This window comes from Dendrobates tinctorius, unplaced genomic scaffold, assembly GCF_039654945.1.
Source record: "Dendrobates tinctorius isolate UK_male_01 unplaced genomic scaffold, ASM3965494v1 ptg000018l, whole genome shotgun sequence".
Classification (NCBI taxonomy): domain Eukaryota; kingdom Metazoa; phylum Chordata; class Amphibia; order Anura; family Dendrobatidae; genus Dendrobates; species Dendrobates tinctorius.
The window spans coordinates 11,332,620-11,353,476 of NW_027361686.1; the positions used below are offsets into that span (position 1 = coordinate 11,332,620).

Sequence of the window (20,857 nt, forward strand, 5' to 3'; positions counted from 1 at the left end):
CGCGTTGCTAGGACCGGGCAGGGCGTCCCCGCTGAGCCCCCTCCCGTCCGCCGATCGGTCGGGGCTCCACGTGCTGCTGGGACCAGGCAGGGCGTCCTCGTGCTGCCCCCTCCCGACCGCAGCTCTCTCGCTATGGACTGCAATGGGGGCAGGCAGGGCGGCAGCAACCGGCACCCTCCCGCCCGCCTCACCTCCGGTCCTTCTGATGACGGTGGGGCCAGGCAGGGCGCTGCCGCAACGCCCCCTCCTACCCGCCGCGCCACGTCTGGCGCCCTGGCTGGCAGACACCCCCGAGCGGTCCTCATCCCCGGGGGCGCCCTCGATCCTGCCTCCCGCCGCTGTGTTGCCCGGCGCCGGCCGCCGCCGGCCTCGCCGCTCTGAGGGCCTGCCGCAGCCTACACTCTCCTCCCTGCTGCGCGACTCTTCGGCTCCTGCCCGCGACGACACTTCCGGTCCGGCCTGCTGTTCCTGTCCGGCTCCCACACGCTTGCCGCCCGTGCTGACCGGCCGGCTGGGCGGATTCCTGCCGGGACGGGCGCAGGGAGGGGATGCAGCCCCATCTGTTGCGCCGCCCGCAGGGTCCCTGGAGGGGCTCCGCAGCCGCCGCCTGCTGCGGGCTGACACCTCCGGTGACAGCCTTTCGGGGGGACGGGTCCTCCTTCCACGCCGGCTGGATCCCTGCTCCGCAGCGCTGAGGAGGGAGGAAAGTTGGGTCTGTAGCCATCCTCCCCTCCTGGACCTGGCCACATCCTGCAGCCTGGCGAAAAGTTGCTGCTCGTCGTCCATTGATTCAGGTGGGACTTCTCTCCTCTGCTCCTGGCTGGTGAGTGCGGTTTTTCCCGCACTTTTTCCCTAATACAGGCTGCCCCCACCTTAAACCCCTCCCCCGGCCCCCGTCCCGGCCAACCATTTCAAACTGGCACAACACCAGTTCTAAAACTTCCCGCCCATGGCAGTCATGGGGGGCTTCCCCTAGGCTGTGCCCTTCCCCAGCCCCCTTCTGGCTGTCCTCAGATCACATATCAATATCTTGCTGTCAGATTCCATGTAAGAATACTCCATTAGTATTACAGTCCCACAAATCCCCTCTAAGGAGATGATCCCCCAGAATGAATTTACTGCTGACCTTGCACTGCCGCGATATTTTCTGTGGATATCATTGTGAAGGGAGAAGGGTACACCGTGCATGTTCGCCGGTAGCAGCGATATAATAACACAGCCTATAAAAATTGGAAACACATACACACTCACTCTGTTATAGCAAATATTATTACAGCTAGATGGAGGCCCGATGCTATCGCATTGGGAGGGCGGTAATGTCACGATGGGGGCAGGCTTTGCAGCGTTGAGAATCTCCCCCCCATGTGCTCACCCACCTATCCACTCTTTCCCCATGTGCTGACTTCTCCCATCTGTGCTCTCTTCTTTGACATGTCTACCCCATATACTATCCCCCCTGTCTGCTGTCTCGCTCCTTCCTGTGCTGTGTTCTCCCCTCATGTGCTGTCCCGTTTGAGCTTTCCCCCCTGTGCTCTGTCTCTCTCACCCCTGTGTCTGACCATGTACAGAACATACCACAGCTCCTGGGCAGGGGAGGAAGCAAAAGACAATACAGACATTACAGCAGGAGATCGCAGAGGATACATTTTGTGAGGTAAAATATTGTTTAAAAACAGTCAGTGAAATATTTTACCTCACAAAATGAATCCTCTGTGATCTCCTGCTGTAATGTCAGTATTGTCTTTTGCTTCCTCCCATGCCCAGGAGATGTGGCATGCTCTGTACACGGTCAGACACAGACTTTTTTTCAAATGAGCTTTCGTTCGTGGTAAAACCCCCTTAATGTGACCCGCTTCCTCTGCCTGTAGACATGTCGCGCATCTGCCGCCAGGATCAGCCGAATGATTCACTGCGCTTGCGCAGAATTCGCGCAGGCGCAGTGCTATGGTGTTCCGCTGGTGGTACCGCGCAAGAGGCTGCATGAGTGTTTGAGAATGAGAGTGTGTGTGTGGTGCGACGGTGTTCCTCTGGTGGTACCGCATAATAGGTTGGTACCAGCAGCAGTTTCCATATTGAGACACCCATCACTTGGGTGTCCCTATATGGTGGTTGGTGAACTTCCTCCGCTTGGAATTCTGGGATACTGTGACATCTGGACTGAACAGGAAATGAAAACATTACAAGGCAATTATAGAAATAGATGCTGAATACAATGTGCACAAAATCTGTAATAACATTTACACAATAAACCACAGATTGTCTCAATAATCATACACACGCCCAATTTATTGTGACATCACCACTACAGGAACCAATTTCCAAACAGTTGTTATTGAGAATACTGTATACGGTAACTAACTTATAGAGAAACACAGCCTTTAGCGAAACAGAAATCCGCTCCGAAAGCTTTTACAAAATAGAACACGGCTTTAAATTAAAAGCATTATGTGTGAAGTTTCTTCCTACACGTGCAGATCTGGTCTTCTCCCGTCTCTGCTCACTGCATGACTTTATTAACTTTCCTCTCACACTCTCTACCACAACCTTCTTTCCTTCTTTGTCAAGAACTGTCTCAACATCCAAGACACCGCACATACAGAAATCTACATGCCATCAGTACCCAGCAGTTTATGAACAACATACAGTCATCTTTAGCTCCCATCTCCTCCCTCTCCTGTCCAGACTCAGCATTGTCACATTATAACAATACATTGCAGATCACCCTGGATGCAGCAGTACCAGCTACACGCAGAACGACCCAGCACAGATGATGGCAGCTCCGGCACATGCTGCAAACACGTTTTCTCCAGTGTTGTTCAAAAAGTGTCAAGCGAAAATAACTTTCAGCAGAAGACTTCATCTACTTTAAGTTCATGCTCAAACCTCATAGCGCTTCACTCTGTCTGGCTAAACAAGTCTACTTTACCACCCTCATCACATCTCTAGCCATCAATCCAAAATGACTCTTAGAAACCTTTCACTCTCTCTAGAGTCCTAAAGTACAGGTCTCCATCACCAACCTTAGTGCTGATGGTCTGGCCACTTATTTCCTACAAAAAAATCAATTACATCCGTCAAGACATTTTTGCACAATCCCATCAGTGCCCGGATCCCCTTCCCACGTGCACCTCAAGTTCTCTTTCCATCTTCGAGCCTGTCACAGAAGAAGTGACCTGGCTCCTTGCTTAGTCTTGACCTACAACCTGCATCAGTGACCCTGTTCCCTCACATTTCCTTCAGTCCCTCTGCCCAGCTGTCATTACCCAGTTAACTAAAATATTTAACCTCTCTTTTTCTTCAGGTAGCTTTCCCTCTTCTTTCAAACATGCCATAATAACCCCTTTACTTAAAAAAGCCATCCCTGGACCAGAACTTAGCTGCCTACTACAGACCAGTCTCCAGTCTTCCTTTTATCTCCAAATTCCTGGAACACTTGGTTCACTCCCGTCTCATCTGCTATCTCTCAGATAATTCTCTTCTCGACCCTTTAAAATCTGGTTTCTGCCCTTCACACTCTACATAAACTGCCCTTACTAAAGTCTCTAATGACTTATTATCAGCAAAATCCAATAGCCACTACTCCCTGCTGATTCTTCTGGATCTCTGCAGCATTTTACACTGTGGATCACCAGCTCCTCCTCTCCATGCTCGGCTCTATCAGCCTCAAGGACATTGTCCTCTACTGCTTCTCCTATCTCTCTAACTACTTCTTCACAGTATCTTTTGCTCGCTGTTCTTTGTCTACTCTTCCCCTTACTATTGGGGTTCTTCAAGGATCATTGTTAGCTTCTTAAGTCCTCTTCTCCTAATATACTGCCCCTATTGGACAAATCAAGAGCAGATTTTGTTTCCAGTGACAGCTCCATGCTGATGATACCCAATGCTACAACTCTTCACGTCATATCTCCCTCACTTTAGTACAAAATACCAGGTATTGTCTGCCTGCTGTCTCTTACATCATGTTCTCCCTCTATCTGAAACTGAATCTCTCCAAAACTGACTTTTCAATTTCCTTGGGTGGTGTCTATATCAAGGGCAACCGAGGGTAGTTGTAACCGGGTTATTCAAAGGCACAGCACATAGACAGAGTCCCACTGAGCACACAATCAGTGAGCACCCCCAGTCCCTTGCACATAGATAGACGGGACCAACAAAGCTTTTCACTACAGGTTACCTTCTCTTCCTCTGGTCACAGCAGTCCAGGCAAATAAGGGTAATAATAATGGAATATAATTCACTACTTAATGGGAATCTGTCACCCCTTTTTTTGAATATTAGCTGTATTGTTCAGCGCGGTCTATGCCCCGGAAGTGTTCACATGCTGGACATACTTCCGGGGCATAGACCATGGTGAAAAACACCTGCGCATGCGCAGTACCGATTATATGCTTTGCACACAGTTGGGCAAAGCATACTGCGCAAGCGGCGGAGGCCTTTTCAATGGGCAAGCACGGAAAGCTACGGCATCTGTGATATTCACAGATGAAGATTACGTTCAGCAAGCCAGGGAGGGGGGGGGGGGAAGAGGAATAAGACTCACCCTTCGGACCGGACCGCAGCCATTTCCATACATTTCCACCAAGATAAAAAAGGTATTTATGCATCAAAGGTGCGGGGTCGGGGGAAATCAAAAGTCCTAATAGAATCCTTATGGGATGCACAATTGGGTGATATGTTTACATGATGTCACTAAAAATGGGTGACAGATTCCCTTTAATGAGTGTCAAACAGTACTCTCCATCAATCTGGCTCCAACTTTATCTGATTGCTGTTGCCAGATTAGCTTTGCAGGTTGGAGCCTTGTCATGGACCATTTTCTTCAACTTCCACCAAAGATTTTCAATTGGATTGAGATCTGGACTATTTGCAGGCAATGACATTGACCTTATGTGTCTTTTTTCAAGGAATGTTTTCACAGTTTTTGTTCTATGGCAGGATACACTATCATCTTGAAAAATGATTTCATCATCCCCAAACATCCTTTCAATTGGTGGGATAAGAAAAGTGTCCAAAATATCAACATAAACTTGTGCATTTATAGAAGATGTAATGACAGCCATCTACCCAGTGCCTTTACTTGACATGCAGCCCCATATCATCAATGACTGTGTAAATTTGCATGTTCTCTTCAGTCAGTCATCTTTATAAATCTCATTGGAACGGCCCTAAACAAAAGTTCCAGCATCATCACGTTGCCCAACGCAGATTCACGATTCATCACTGAATATGACTTTCATCCAGACATCTACAGTCCACAATTGCTTTTCCTTAGTCCATTGTAACCTTGTTTTCTTCTGTTTAGGTGTTAATGATGGCTTTTATTTAGCTTTTCTGTATGTAAATCCCATTTCCTTTAGGCGGTTTCTTACAGTTCGGTCACAGACGTTGACTCTGGTTTCCTCCCATTCATTCCTCATTTGTTTTGTTGTGCATTTCCTGTTTTGGAGACATATTGCTTTAAGTTTCCGGTCTTGACACTTTGATGTCTTCCTTGGCCTACCAGTATGTTTGCCTTTAACAACCTTCCCATGTTGTTTGTATTTGGTTTAGATTTTAGACACAGATGACTGAACAACCAACATCCTGTTAGGGTTGCGGCTCACACTAAATATAAAATATGAGAAGTGTGATTGCAACCCGGGGTCCACCGTGCAGAGGTGGTATACTGCTGCTAGATAATGGTGGACGCTATATGGCGGTATAAAGGAAGAACACAAGCGGGTTAACATCACCCGGTGTGTACAGGGTGAACTCTGTTACCTCACAGAGCCGCACTACCGCAGAACATAAATGCCGGAGCCTGTTTAGCTCACAGAGCTCGGCAACGGAGCGCACAGAAAGTGGTCACAGAACTCTGCCCCAAGGACACGGGGTCAGTGTCCCTCTAGACCTTCTGAGCACGCGGCATCGCACCTGCGGACGCAACTATAGACACTGACTATGGTGGAGTGTCGCGCACGTGCACCGTGGCGTGCAGAGCCACCAGTGGACACTGATGCCAGTCTCAGACTCTGCCTCTACTTACACCTAAGCCTGGGCGCTTAACAGGCTAGGCCGCACAACACATACATACCAAGGGTAGGGGTTTCTTAATGAGTCATTCACCAGACATTCATACATGCATACAACACTCACTCCTCATAGTCTGATAATGCAATTTATACTAGCACATGGCCGAGCGGCCATGCAACCCTTTTATAGCAGCGTCCTTCCAGGACCTTCCTGATGGTCCAATCCAAGCTGGAGAAGGACCTGAGCACGTGACCTCCGATCTCCAATGGGAGATTGTCCCATGGGCATGCTTAGTGGACCGAATGGAGGACTTGGTCCCTGGAGTAGCTCGCTGATGACCAGCATGCGCTGCTATAGCTGGACCAGAGGTGGCAGCAGCAACCAAACCCAAGAGAGCTAGTCTGAGCAAAGCGCCGGGACTGATGAGTCTGCTGAGCAGCCTCCTCTGCGGCTGAAGAGGAATGGGAGACCGCTGGAAGAAAGGCTCGGGATTCCTGCTGTGCAGTGACAGGAACCCGACGCGTAACACATCTTTTGCAACATTGCGTGATGATTTACCCTCTATTAAGAGTTTGATAATCCTCTCCTTTGTTTCAATTGACATCTCTCGTGTTGGAGCCATAATTCATATCAGTCCACTTGGTGCAACATTTCTCCAAGGTGTAATCACTCCTTTTTAGATGCAGACTTGACTCGCCCCCAGAGGCCGTGGGGTACTTGGTGCCGGGCCCGTTGACTTCAATGGGAGATGTCACAGTGGCAATGACCCGGTCCGTGGCCTCAGGCGGTCAATGTAAAAAGGGGTAGAGTGATTGGGATAAAGTTATTGAGATGATTCGTGACGCCACCTGTGGTTTCTGGTCGGTTTGACCAGTGCTGCAGGGCTGCTTCTCTGGGACAGATGGTGTGGTGCAGCAATGATGTTGCAGCTCCCCACAGGTGGAGCTGTAGTCCCAGGGCAGTGTAGATGAGGTTGGCAAGTGGGGAGATGGTGTAAAGAAGTAGATGTAGCAGAGCCAGGTGTAAGGCGCAAGAATAAGTGGAGGACACAAGGGCATGTAGTTCCAAGGCTTTACTCACAGTCTAGTGCACACAGATGCCCGCTTCGGTGCCGTGTCCTCCAGGTCAGGGGCTCAGCCAACTCTCAGGCAAGGTAAAGTACACCTTTCCAGCACTCCTCCAACATGTGCCTTCTCTGAACGTCTCCACACTAGCGTCTAATCTGAAGTACTTGTAGTTGCATATTAAACTCAAGTTCCTCCTTCTTGATGTTACTTAGAACTCTACTTGTACGGCAGACAGCTGTAGCCTGCTTTGGGGACTCCTTGCTATCATGTCCCGGCTCACCCACGCTGCTGTTGTGCCCCCAATTCTTAGATGGGAATAAAGTGGTGACGACTTCTAGTCCTCCGGTTTCTGCTGCAGGAACATCAGTATCCATACAACCTCGGGGACCGGACTCCGGCCATGCGCTTCAAACTTGAGGAAGGGCTCTGCTCTGACCCTAGTCCTTAGGCCTCTTCTCCTTACGTTCCGCATTAATCTTTCTTCATTCTGAAGAATCAGGCTTTCTATGGCTCTTTCCTGTGCCAGCAGCTCCAGGTCACAGGAGTCTGCTGCAGCACTTCCTTCACTCCATCCCTCTCAGGGGATCTTCTCTCACAGACTGACAATTTCCTAATATTCTCCCACACTCTTGTTCAGTCTAAGCTCCACCCACCTCCCAGCACTCTTCGTGTCCCAAGCAGGGAGCCACAAAGATTGCTCTGCTACACTACTGGTGTGCGTGTGGGATGTGAGTGTTGGAATGTGGTCAGGTGTCTCCACCTTACCTGGATAGTGGGGTACCACACCTCAGGAGGAGGTGCAGTACCTCTGTGGCAACTGAACCCTCAGGGGCGCCACAGACTAACAAGCAGATCTAATTTGATGCAGGTGTTAGTTTTGGGAATGAAAATTTACAGGGTGATTCCATAATTTTTTCCTTGGAATTGAGTGATTCCATAATTTTTCCCTATGCTTGGTTTAAAAAAGTAACCATTGCTGACTACCACATTTTTTGTTCTTGATTTATTTTAGTGTTTCTTAAAGCCAGAAAGTTGCCATTTGAATTGACTTTAGTTTTGTGCCATGTCTGTGGTCTGCTTTTTTTCTACAAAATTAAACAACTGAATGAACATCCTCCAAGGCCGGTGATTCCATAATTTTTGCCAGGTGTTGTATATATGTCCTCCTCCTACTATTAGGTAGATCATGAGTAAGACTTTTGTTGAAACGCATTGATCGCCTCCATTGGTGTGCCAGGTGTGTGCTATGTTTTGGATATTTTAAGTTTGTCCAATAAAGGTTTGTCCTAGTTTTGCCTACTCTGACTTGAGCTGGATTCTTCCTTTCTTCCATAACAATCCTCTGTCCCACCTGGAGAACGCTAAACTGGGGGATCTGGAGAAGAGATGGGTGGCTAGCATGGTGAAGCACCAATACAAGATCACATATTGGAGAGGAGCTGAGAACACGCGTACCGATGCTGTATCCAGAGTAACTCATGAGCTATCCGGGCATAATTGGGATGAAGAGCTGGAGGCCGAAGAAATCTCTGGGTTTCGTAACACTGCCAGGACTTTGGAAGCCACGCAGGGACAGATTGGGGAGGCGCCCGGAGAACACCTCCAGTGGCAGCCCCGCGATGATTGAGTCCGGCTGCAGCAAGAGGATGGGGAACTCGCTCAGTTAAGGCGATGGGTGGCATTGAAACAACTTCCCAGTCGAGAAGAGAGGAAGACCCTGTCTCCATGAACCTTGCAGATACTCAGGCAATGGGAGAGGCTCCAGTTGGAAGATGCTTTGTTGTTCCGGAAAGTGCAGCTAGCACGAGAGCTAGGGTCACCTGGCAAGTGGTGCTTCCCAAAATCTGATCAGTGAGGTGGCCAGCGAAGCTCATGAGAGAGGGGCCCACTTTGGCTCGGAGAAGACATCTAGTGGCTGCAGAAGTTGGTCTACCATCCTCGGCTAAAGATGGCAGTAGAGGAAACTTGTCATCGGTGCAGGAACTGCGAACGGGCCAAACCTCCAGAACAGAGGGCCCTTACGCAGACCATCATAACTTCTGCTCCCCTAGAGGTATTGATGATCGACTACTTGACACTGGATCCAGCTCACCTAGGATATGAACACTGTCTGGTGATGACCGATCATTTTACCAAATTTGCTGTGGTAACTCCAACCCAGTGTATCAGGCCAGATTAACCCCCCCCCCGCCCAGAATATACCCGGGTATAAATTGGCCTAGGCCAGATTATACCCCTCCGGGTCAGAATATACCCCAGCAGCTGCAGAACAGATTTTTCACGCTTTTGAGAACCATCAAAAATGAGGCCCCAGGCAGCACACGGGGGGGGGGGCAGAAACAGTGAACGGGGTCCCAGGCAGCACACGGGGCACCATGCAGCACACAGGGGCAGAGTCAGCAAACGGGGCCCCAGGCAGCACACGGGTTCCCAGACAGCGCACAGGGCCCCAGGCAGCACACAGTGGCCCCAGGAGGTGCACAGGGTCCCACGCAGCACACAGGGCCCCAGGAAGCAGACAGGGCACCAGGTGGTGCACAGGGCCACAGGCAGCATACAGGGCCATAGGTAGCGCACAGAGGCCACAAGCAGCACACAGTGGCCCCAGGCAGTGCACAGGGGCCCCAGGCAGCACATGGGTCCTCAGGCAACGTACAGGGCCCCAGGAAGAGCACAGGGGCCCCAGGCAGCACACACAAGAGATGGAGGACTGTCAACATTTGCTGCAGGAACTCTTGCCCATGGAATGGCGAGTTAAAGGAGAGGAGAAGTGTAAGAAGATGAATCAGGCCATGGGTCCCTGTCTTTTTCCGGGTCCAGAACTGTTGGGGCTGTCTCCTCTGTTGTCCGGGAGAAAGCGTAAGACCGGACAGACCTTTGACAGACCTCGGAAGCAGGGGGCGTGGCTAAGCGATTACAGCCACATCGCAAGCGGAAAAAAATCAGTCTTGGCAGGAGCAGGCAGTTCACAGCACAGAGTGAGATGTGCTCCGTCCCTTGATCAGCGGGACTGCACCAGCCTGCATCCTGGGACTCCCACCGACAGCAGCGGGGACTACAAAGGGAGAAGCGCAGTATACCCGGTAACTAGCAGAGAGGGGGGCCATGCATGCCGCAACCGTGAGTACAGTGCACATGCCTCAGAGAGAGAACCAGGTGTTGCATAGACGACTGCAGCCCACTTTACCGGCACATTCTTGCTCGCTCACGGTTTGTTTGTTCCCGCCACATATGCTCATGGACTAGAGGCTCAGCGGAAGGTGCCGGAGACTGACCGCTGCCATCAGAAGACGGACTATCGTTAACAGAATCTTCTTGGACCAACTCCACGCCAGCTGTTGTTGGTGCTATCAAACCCCAAGCGGTACATGCAGCCTGAAGGACCTCTTTATGCTGAGTGTACCCAAAGAACTGCCGTTGTTTTGTTTATTAACTCTTCTTATCCTTTACAATTGGACTTCTTCTCTCCCATTTAACCCTTTACCTCCCTGCAACGAGTTCAACCACTGTTAAAATTAAAGCTGTTAAACTGGTTACCCCTTGCTCTGCCTTCTGCCTGTCACTGCATCCCACAACCTGCTTACAATTGCACTTATACAGATCCTGACTGGTGGCTGAAATACAACAGTTCTGCAAAGATGAGTGGGCCAAAATTCCTCCATAGCATTGTAAAAGACTCATTGCCAGTAATAGCAAAAGCTTAATTGTAGTTGTTGCTGCTAAGGGAGGCCCAACATGTTGTTAGATTTACGGGAAATCACTTTTTCACACAGGATCCTGTATGTTTGGATTTCTTTTTCCATTAATAATAAAGACCTTCATTTAAAAAATGCATTTTGTGTTTACTTATGTTATCTTTGTCTAATGTTTATAAGTGTTTGGTGATCTGAAAACATTTACGTGTGACAAACATGCAAAAACACAAGAAATGAGTGTTAGGTTCCTGCCTCTGCACAGGAGAAATCCCAAGCCTTGCCTTCTGCGGTCTCCCATTCAGTCCCGGCCGCAGAGGAGGTTGCTCAACAGAGACGTTGATTCCAGCATCTTGCTCAAGTTAGTGCTACAGCAACATGCACTAACCAGCAGCGAGCAGCTCCTGGGACAAAGTCCTTCTTTCGGACTACTGAGCATGTCCGTGGGTCAACCTCTCATTGGAGCTCAGAGGTCACATGCTCAGGTCCTGTTGCTACCCTGATTGGACCACGTGGAAGGTCCCGGAAGGACGCTGCTATAAAAGGTTTGCATGGCCGCTTGGCCATGCGTTTGTATTGACAGTTATTTGTACTTGTGTGTGATGACGGATGCTTGCTTGAAGGTGATTGACTCTAAGATTCCCTCCCTCTGGTTGTGCTTGTGTATAGGGTATTGGGTTTAGAGTCAGTGCCTACTAGTGGCTTTGCCTTTGCGCCACTGTGCATCCAAGTCTCAGCATCACACTTAGCGCCATATTGTGCCATTCAGCACAAGGCACCTCCGTACTGTGTTAAGAAGCTGCAACTGCCAGTGCGGCGCCGTGTGCATGTTGTGCGCTTTCCTAACCCAAGTCTGGGTGGTTAGTGGCGTCCGCCAGAGCGGTGCAGTGTGCACATAGTGCGCTGTATCTTTCAGTTACTAGTGAAAATGAGATGAGTAGTTCCAGCTGCGTTAAAACGTAATAATTTTCTTTGTCTTCTCATTAAAAACAAATAGTCAAAATACAATTTCACTCTCCAGGACTACTGCCAATACACATGGGACAAGCTTTACGCGTTTCGATCTATGCGATCTTTATCAAAAGCCATGTCCATTCTTCCGACACAGAGTTCTATATAGAAAGAACTAACCACTAGTATTGCAGTATTAAATCACGTGACAAACACATGTGTGAAATCAGATAGAACAAACATAAAAATCAAAAAGAATGTTTTTTTTAAAAAAGCTGTTGCTTACACCTTATCAAAATTGTGAACACATTAATCTAATTATAATGGAGCGCTAAATCATTGCACTTATTTAGGCCATGTGGAAATCTTGTGTTTAAATGGTATATCCAAAACACTTCTCTTGTGAGAAGTAATCTTCTGGCATCCCCCCTCGATATGGAGTATTAACTATTTCTATGCCATGAACTTCAAAGGAACTAGTGCTTCTGGCATGACAAACAATGAAAGGTTGCGATGCCGCAGATACATTTCTATCCGCAGTTTTGGTACTGGTTATATCATATAAATGTTCTCTAATGCGAACCTTAAGTTTCCAAGACGTACATCCTACATAGGAAAGCTTGCAAATCTTGCAAGTAATCCTATATACCACATTTGTAGAATTACAATTAATATAACTCCCAATTTTATATTTCATTTGATCTCCACTAACGAAAGAATCCTTGATCACTATCGCATGTGCACAAGTCTTACAGCTGTTAGAGCCACATCTATAGAAGCCCGTACAATTTAACCAATTATGTAGAGGTTTTTTCTTATTCAGAAAAAATGTGCTGTTTGACAATTTGTTGCCCAAAGTTGGTGCACGTCTCGAAATTATATTAACACCTGTATTAAGTACCTTTTCTAACTTTTCATCCTCATACAATATAGGTAAATATTTATTAATTATGTTCTTAATTTGCATAAATTGTGGGCTGAATTGAAAACATACATATGGTTTTTTATTCCACTCTTTTGTACTCTTACCTATATTGGACTTAATTAATTCAGCACATTGTTTTTGTGAACTAAGTTTCGGGCTCTATTCAGCGTCCACATTGGGTATTTGCGTTTTTTTAGTTTTTCCGTCACTTGTTTAAATTCCCTATCCAGATCAGATGCATGACTGCAATTGCGTTTTATTCTGGTGTACTCCCCTACAGGGATGGACTTAATCGTATGTTTGTTATGACTACTGGTAGCATGAATAATAATAATAATAATAAATTTTATTTTTATAGCGCCGACATATTCCGCAGCACTTTACATTTCAGAGGGGATTTGTACAGACAATAGACATTACAGCATAACAATAATCACATACAGTAGATTATAACAAATACCAAGAGGAATGAGGGCCCTGCTTGCAAGCTTACAGTCTATGAGGAAAGAGGTAGACACGAAAGGTGGGTGTTAACAGTTGCCCTGATTGTATGGACCAGCCATAATGTTAGGTGTGTGACAGTACGGACACAGAGGGCTAATGGATGCATAAAGCATGTGGGAGAATGATGCGGGGAACCTGGTTATGGTAAAACTTTTGGCTCTGCCACACAGGGATAGATTAGGTTAATGTGTTGAGGTGGTAGGCCAGTCTGAATAAATGCGTTTTCAGGACACGCTTAAAATTGTGGGGATTGGGGACTAATCGTATTGACCTGGGAAGTGCATTCCAAAGAATTGGCGCGGCACGTGTAAAGTCTTGGAGACGGGAGTGGGAGGTTCTGACTATTGAGGATGCTAACCTCAGGTCATCAGCAGAACGGAGGGCGCGGGTAGGGTGGTATACTGAAACAAGGGAGGAGATGTAGGGTGGTGCTGAGCCATGGAGGGCTTTGTGAGTGAGGGTAATAAGTTTATACTGAATTCTGGAGTGGATGGGTAGCCAGTGTAATGACTGGCACAAGGTAGAGGTATCGGTGTAACGATTGGTGAGGAATATGATCCTGGCTGCAGCATTCAAGACAGATTGGAGAGGGGAGAGTTTGGTAAGAGGGAGACCGATTAGAAGAGAGTTACAATAGTCGAGACGAGAATGAATAAGAGAAACAGTAAGAGTTTTTGCAGAGTCAAAGGTAAGAAAAGGTCGAATTCTAGAAATGTTTTTGAGGTGCAGATGACAAGAACGAGCCAGTGATCGAATGTGGGGGGCAAAGGAAAGCTCGGTATCAAGTATGACCCCAAGACAGCGGGCCTGTTGCTGGGGAGTAATAGTGGAACCACACACAGAAATGGCAATGTCGGGTATAGGTACATTAGTAGAGGGAGGAAACACCAGGAGTTCAGTCTTTGACAGGTTCAGTTTCAGATATAGTGAGGACATGATGTTAGACACAGCGTTTAGACAATCGCCGGTGTTTTCTAGAAAGGCTGGCGTGATGTCAGGAGAAGAAGCATATAATTGGGTGTCATCAGCATAGAGATGGTACTGGAAACCAAATCTACTGATTGTTTGACCAATAGGGGCAGTGTACAAGGAGAAGAGGAGGGGGCCTAGAACCGATCCTTGGGGGACCCCAACAGTAAGGGGAAGATGAGAGGAGGAGGAACTGGCAAAAGATACAGTAAAGCAGCGGTCGGAGAGATAGGAGGAGAACCAGGAGAGAACGGTATCCTTGAGGCCAATGGAACGGAGCATAGTGAGGAGGAGCTGATGATCCACAGTGTCGAATGCTGCAGAGAGATCCAAGAGAATTAGCATGGAGTAGTGACCATTTGATTTAGCTGTTAGCAGATCATTAGAGACTTTAGTGAGGGCAGTTTCAGTGGAGTGTAAAGAGCGGAAACCGGATTGGAGAGGGTCGAGAAGAGAGTTTTCTGAGAGATAGCGGATAAGACGGGAGTGGACCAGGCGTTCCAGGAGTTTAGAGATGAAGGGAAGATTAGAGACAGGTCTATAGTTAGCGGCACAGTTTTGGTCGAGGGATGGTTTTTTAAGTAGTGGATGTATGATGGCATGCTTAAATGAGGAGGGAAAGATACCAGAAGAGAGAGAGAGGTTAAATATTTTAGTTAGGTGAGGGGTGACAGCAGGGGAAAGGGACTGGAGGAGCTGTGACGGAAATGGGTCACTGGTGCATGTAGTTGGGCGAGAAGATGCAAGGAGCCTGCTTACTTCTTCTGTGACTGGTTCAAAATCAGAGAGTGAGTTAGATGCAGTGGGGGAGGGAGGACAGTGCATGGTATGAGGTGATTGGGAGATAATTTCCTGTCGGATCTGGTCAATTTTTTCTTTGAAGTAATTGGCCAGATCGTCAGCTCGGAGCTCCGTGGTTGGGGCCTGTACTCTTGGATTGAGTAGAGAATGAAAAGTGTCAAAGAGACGTTTCGGGTTATTGGACAGTGAAGTGATGAGGGTGTTGAAATAGGTTTGTTTGGAGAGGTGAAGGGCAGTGTTGTATGTTCTAAGCATAAACTTAAAATGGATGAAATCTTCGGGTAGATTGGATTTTCTCCACAGATGTTCGGCGCACCTGGAGCACCGCTGCAGGAAACGTGTTTGCACCGTGTGCCAGGGTTGTCGCCGTCTGCGTTGTGGTGTTCTATTTATAGGGGGTGCAAATTCATCCAGGGCAGTTTGAAGTGTTTCATTGTAATGCTTCAATGCAGAATCAGGACATGAGAGGGAGGAGATAGGGGCCAATGAAGACTGCAAGTTCTTCATAAGTTTCTGGGTGTTAATGGCCTGTGTGTTTCTATAAGTTTAGATATAGGGGGCTTTGTTCTTCACCACAGGGGGCGTGGCTTTGTCCCTACGTGGCTACGATCGCTCTGATTGGCTGTTAAAAGTGAAACAGCCAATCAAAGCGATAGTAATATTTCATCAATGAAAATTGATGAAATATTACAATCCAGCCATGTCTGACACTGCTGTAGCATCGGACATGGTTGGTGACCGTGATCCGACCCCCCATCGACTCACGGGGCCGATCGGCCCCCGATATCGACTGATGGCGGCAATGTGCCGCCGCCGTCATCATCAGCTCCCCTCCCCCTTCTCTGGGCTCACCCCACCTTCTGACCCCCCCTCACCCCCCGGTACCTCCGATGTCCCTCTCCGCCTCCCGGTGTCCCGCGGTCCTGCTTCATGGGTGCCGTCATCTTGGAAAATGGCGGGCGCATGCGCAGTGCGCCCGCCGGCTGCAATTTCCCTTCATTCATTTTGATCACTGTGATAAACTCTCACAGTGATCAAAATAGATTGAAAAGGAAATAAACCCCCGTTTATCACCCCCATAGGCAGGATCAACTAATAAAATAAAGAAATTATTTTTATTTTTCCATTAGGGTTAGGGTTAGGGTTGGAAAGAGGGTTAGGGTTGGAAAGAGGGTTAGGGTTGGAAAAAGGGTTAGGGTTGGAATTAGGGTTAGGGTTGGAATTAGGGTTAGGGTCGGAAATAGGGTTAGAGTTAGAACTAGGGTTAGGGTTGGAATTAGGGTTAGGGTTGGAATTAGGGTTAGGGTTGGAATTAGGGTTAGGGGTGTGTTGGGGTTAGGGTTATGGTTAGGGTTGGGATTAGGGTTAGGGATGTGTTGGCGTTAGGGTTGTGGTTAGGGGTGTGTTGGGTTAGGGTTGAAGTTAGAATTGAGGGGTTTCCACTGTTTAGAGTTAGGGTTAGGGCACATCAGGGGGTCTCCAAACGCGACATGGTGCAACCATTGATACCAGCCAATTTTGCGTTCAAAAAGTCAAACGGTGCTCCCTCCTTTCCAAGCCCCGACGTATGCCCAAACAGTGGTTTACCCCAACATATGGGGTATCAGCGTACTCAGGAAAAATTGCACAACAACTTTGGTGGTCTAATTTCTCCTGTTACCCTTGGAAAAATAAAAAATTGGGGGCTAAAAAATTATTTTTTTGGAAAAAAAAGATTTTTTTATTTTCACGTCTCTGCGTTATAAACGTCTGTGAAGCACTTGGGGGTTCAAAGTGCTCACCAGACATCTAGATAAGTTCCTTGGAAGGTCTAGTTTCCAAAATGGGGTCACTTGTGGGGGGTTTCCACTGTTTAGACACATCAGGGGCTCTGAAAACGTAACGATGACCGCAGATCTTTCCATCAAAGTCTGCATTTCAAAACGTCACTACTTCCATTCTCAGCCCTTACGTGCACCCAAACAATGGTTCCCCCACATATGGGGTACCAGCGTACTCAGGACAAACTGGACAACAACTTTTGGGGTCCAATTTCTCCTGTTACCCTTGTGAAAATAAAAATTTGCAAGCTAAAATAATCATTTTTTGAGGAAAAAATGATTTTTTATTTTCACAGCTTTGCGTTATAAACTTCTGTGAAGCACTTGGGGGTTCAAAGTGCTCACCACACATCTAGATAAGTTCCTTGGGGGGTCTAATTTCCAAAATGGGGTCACTTGTGGGGGGGTTCCACAGTTTAGGCACACCAGGGGCTCTGCAAATGTAACATGACGCCCGCAGACCATTCCATCAAAGTCAGCATTTCATAATGTCACTACTTCCCTTCCGAGCCACGACGTGTGCCCAAACAGTGGTCCCCACCCACATATGGAGTACCAGCGTACTCAGGACAAACTGGACAACAACTTTTTGGGTCCAATTTATCCTGTTACCCTTGTGAAAAAAATTGTGAGCTAAAAATCTTTTTTTTGAGGAAAAAAAAAAGATTTTTTATTTTCGCGGCTCTGCGTTATAAACTTCTGTGAAGCACTTGGGGGTTCAAGGTCCTCGCCATACATCTAGATAAGTTCCTTGGGGGGTCTAGTTTCCAAAATGAGGTCACTTGTGGGGGGTTTCCACAGTTTAGGTACATCAGGGGCTCTGCAGATGTAACATGACACCCGCAGACCATTCCATCAAAGTCAGCATTTCATAGTGTCACTACTTCCCTTCCGAGCCCTGACGTGTGCCCAAACCATATGTGGTACCAGCGTACTCAGGACAAACTGGACAACAACTTTTGGGGTCCAGTTTCTCCTGGTATCCTTGTGAAAATAAAAAATTGCGCACTAAAAAATAATTTTTTGAGGAAAAAATTATTTTTTTATTTTCACGGCACTGCGTTATAAACTTTTGTGAAGCACTTGGGGGTTCAAAGTGCTCACTATGCATCTAGATAAGTTCCTTAGGGGGTCTAGTTTCCAAAATGGGGTTATTTGTGGGGGAGCTCCAATGCTTAGGCACACAGGGGCTCTTCAAACACGACATGGTGTCCGCTAACGATTAGAGGTAATTTTCATTTCAAAAAGTCAAATGGTTCTCCTTCCCTTCTGAGCCCTGCCGTGCGCCCAAACAGCGGATCTCCCCCACATATGGGGTATCGTTGTACTCAGAACACATTGCACAACAACTTTTGTGGTCCAATTTCTCCTGTTACCCTTGTGAAAATGAAAAATAGTGTGCTAAAAAATCATTTTTGAGGAAAAAAAATTTATTTTTTATTTTCACTGCTCTGCGTTATAAACTTCTGTGAAGCACCTGGGGGTTCAAACTGCTCACTACACATCTAGATAAGTTCCATAAGGGGTCTAGTTTCCAAAATGGTGTCCTTGTGGGGGGTTTTCACTGTTTAGGCACACAGGGGCTCTCCAAATGCGACATGGTGTCCAATAACGATTGGAGCTAATTTTCCATTCAAAAAGTCAAATAGCGCTCCTTCACTTACGGACCCTGCTGTGCGCCCAAACAGTGGTTTATGACCACATATGAGGTATCTGTGCACTCAGGAGAAATTGCCCAACAAATTTTAGGATCCACTTTATCCTGTTGCCCATATGAAAATGAAAAAACTGAGGCTAAAAGAAAATTTTTGTGAAAAAAAAGTACTTTTTTTTTTTACCGATCAATTTGTGAAGCACCTGGGGGGGTTCAAAGTGATCACTATGCATGTAGATAAGTTCCTTGGGGGGTCTAGTTTCCAAAATGGGGTCACTTGTGGGGGAGCTCCAAAGTTTAGGCACACAGGGGCTCTCCAAACGCGACATGGCAACCGCTAAATATTCCAGCATGTTTTCCATTCAAAAAGTCAAATGGCACTCCTTCCCTTCTGAGCCCTGCCATGCACCCAAACAGTGGTTTATGACCACATATGAGGTATCGGTGTACTCAGGAGAAATTGGCCAACAAATTTTAGGATCCATTTTATCCTGTTGTCCATGTGAAAATGAAAAAAATTGATGCTAAAAGAAAATTTTTGTTGTAAAAATTAAAATGTCCATTTTTTCTTTCCACGTTGCTTTAGTTCCTGCGAAACACCTGAAGGGTTAATAATCTTCTTGAATGTAGTTTTGAGTAGCTTGATGGGTGCAGTTTTTAGAATGGTGTCACTTTTGGGTATTTTCTGCCATATAGACCCCTCAAAGTGTCTTCAAATGTGAGGTGGTCCCTAAAAAAATGGTTTTGTAAATTTTGTTGTAAAAATGAGAAATTGCTGGTCAACTTTTAACCCTTATAACTTCCTAACAAAAAAAAATTTGTTTCCAAAATTGTGCTGATATAAAGTAGACATGTGGGAAATGTTATTTAGTAACCACTTTGTGTCGCATAACTCTCTGGTTTAACAGAATAAAAATTCAAAATTTGAAAATTGCGAAATGTTCTAAATTTTCACCAAATTTCTGATTTTTTCACAAATAAACGCAAAAATTATCGACTTAAATTTACCACTAACATGAAGCCCAATATGTCACGAAAAAACAGTCTCAGAATCGCTAGGATCCGTTGAAGCGTTCCTGAGTTATTACCTCATAAAGGGACACTGGTCAGAATTTCAAAAAATGGCCAGGTCATTAAGATCAAAATAGGTTGGGTCATGAAGGGGTTAATTGTAATTCCACAAATGTGGTATATAGGATTACTTGCAAGATTTGCAAGCTTTCCTATGTAGGATGTACGTCTTGGAAACTTAAGGTTCGCATTAGAGAACATTTATATGATATAACCAGTATCAAAACTGCGGATAGAAATGTATCTGCGGCATCGCAACATTTCATTGTTTGTCATGCCAGGAGCACTAGTTCCTTTGAAGTTCATGGCATAGAAATAGTTAATACTCCATATCGAGGGGGAGATGCCAGAAGATTACTTCTCACAAGAGAAGCGTTTTGGATATACCGTTTAAACACAAGATTTCCACATGGCCTAAATAAGCGCAATGATTTAGCGCTCCATTATAATTAGATTAATGTGTTCACAATTTCGATAAGGTGTAAGCAACAGCTTTTTTAAAAAAACGTTGTTTTGGATTTTTATGTTTGTTCTATCTGATTTCACACATGTGTTTGTCACGTGATTTAATACTGCAATACTAGTGGTTAGTTCTTTCTATATAGAACTCTGTGTCGGAAGAATGGACATGGCTTTTGATAAAGATCGCATAGATCGAAACACGTAAAGCTTGTCTCATGTGTATTGGCAGTAGTCCTGGAGAGTGAAATTGTATTTTGACTATTTGTTTTTAATGAGAAGAAATAAAGCAAATTATTACGTTTTAACGCAGCTGGAACTACTCATCTCATTTTCACTATGGATTCCACGTTTGTCTGGACGGATTTCCGAGGTTTCTGAGGTGGTTGCTGGTGAGCTGGCTATATTTTATATCTTTCAGTTACTCTCTTGCTGGCACCGCAGCTGCGGCGCCAAGCGCTAGTGGTCTAGAAGGACTCTAACCCTGTGCCTTGGGGCAGTGTCCTGTGACAGTACACTAGCGCTCACCCGGCCAAGCCTGTGAGCTTTAACAGGCTTCGGTATTTATATTCCGCGGCAGGGCGGTTCTGTGAAGCAACAAAACTCACCCCTGTACACACCGGGTGATGCTAAACCACGTGTGTCCTCTATTATATTGCCATGTAGCGTCTACCATTACCGAGCAGCAGGTAATGCACGGTGGACCCCGGGCTGCAAACGCACCTTGATTCCATCTTTTATTACTTGGTGTGTTCCGCTAGCCCTAACAATGAGGAATGTGGCAAATACTTTTTCACACAGCTATATATTGTGACGCTAGTCATTTCTCATGGCCAAGCCATGAGTCAGAATAGTCAAGGAGTCCAAGCTCAAAAGCCAGGGGGGGTAAGTCATAAACAGAAGGAAGAGGCAAAAGCGTGGTCAGGTAACAT

General features: G+C 46.7%; 1 protein-coding gene across 1 annotated transcript in view; it reads left to right on the top strand.

Annotated features, from left to right (window-relative positions):
* NHERF4 (NHERF family PDZ scaffold protein 4) overlaps positions 1–20,857 on the top strand; it is a 205,440-nt gene that overhangs the window by 121,946 nt on the left and 62,637 nt on the right. The gene's annotated exons all lie outside the window — the stretch shown is intronic.